The sequence below is a fragment of the Gracilinanus agilis genome, chromosome 3 (assembly GCF_016433145.1).
Source record: "Gracilinanus agilis isolate LMUSP501 chromosome 3, AgileGrace, whole genome shotgun sequence".
NCBI classification, from domain to species: Eukaryota; Metazoa; Chordata; class Mammalia; order Didelphimorphia; family Didelphidae; genus Gracilinanus; species Gracilinanus agilis.
Genome location: NC_058132.1, coordinates 425443922 through 425445064, shown reverse-complemented (window position 1 = coordinate 425445064; position 1143 = coordinate 425443922). Strand labels below are relative to the sequence as shown.

The 1143-nt window shown below is 45.1% G+C and overlaps 1 pseudogene; it reads right to left on the bottom strand.

The window, feature by feature from the left end:
- Window positions 1–234: 234 nt before the first annotated feature.
- LOC123241666 lies at window positions 235–863 on the bottom strand (annotated as a pseudogene).
- Window positions 864–1143: the final 280 nt, after the last annotated feature.

Below are 1143 nucleotides of genomic sequence, written 5' to 3'. Positions count from 1 at the left end.
TCATTTTTCATCCCACTGGCCATGGAGAAGAATTTCAGGTGATTTTTTTTTAATTTTAAACCTTTAACTTCGGTGTATTGACTTATAGGTGGAAGAGTGGTAAGGGTAGGCAATGGGGTCAAGTGACTTGCCCAGGGTCACATAGCTGGGAAGTGTCTGAGGCCGGATTTGAACCTAGGACCTCCTGTCTCTAGGCCTGGCTCTCAATCCACTGAGCTACCCAGCTGCCCAATTTCAGGTGATTTTTGAAGGTGACAGTGGAAGCTTGTCAATAAGATGAATTGGGGTACAGGAGACAATTGCTCTACTGCAGAGGTCCTATAAACTGAAAACTGTTGGGTCTCCAGATCTTCTCCGTACCAAGTGGAAAGAGCACAATCCAGGACAGTTCTGCAAAGCACTCGGTTACATCGAAGTTGCTCAGATGGCTGATCTCAAAGAATGTCATGCAGTTCTTTTCAGCCTGTTGGTTCTTGCCCCTTGAAAGTCAGGTGGAGTCGATATCTCACCAAGAGGTGGGGAACATCAGGAGTGTGCTCATCTATTTCTCCTCTCCATTGGTCTATGCCATCAAAGAACCAAAGGTTTGTGATACCAAACACTAGAAGAATTCCCTGGGCACCCCTGATGTAGGATCTGAAAATGGTATGAAACCTCCCCATAGCAGATGTATCCTAAAGTTACAGCTTGACCCATTTTCCATCCAGTAAAATTGTAGTTGTTTTATAGTCCATCCCACTGTTGTAGGCTTAAAGGGATTCATATGCTGCATCTTGAAGGTTCTCCAGAATGTCTCCCTTTCCAACATCATTGTCTCCTACCAGGAGGAATTTGAGCAGATAATCATAGCTCTGGGGACCCATTCTCCTCATTAGCAAAGAGGCAAGATCTACCTACTAAACATGCTGCCACACTAACAGAAAAGCACAAGTTCCAGCTTCCAGTCTTTGGGAGATGATCCACTGAGGGAGCTGTTGTTTAAGAAAGTACAGGAGTCAATCCCCTCAAAAGAAACTCTTTCCTTTTCACTTTCTATCAGTGATCTTCCTGGTTAAAAAAACAAAAAACAAAAAACAGTCCTCCATCCTGCCCTTCTTCAGGAGAGCCCCTAGGGTGGCTGGTCTATTCAGGCCAGCCCGTCGC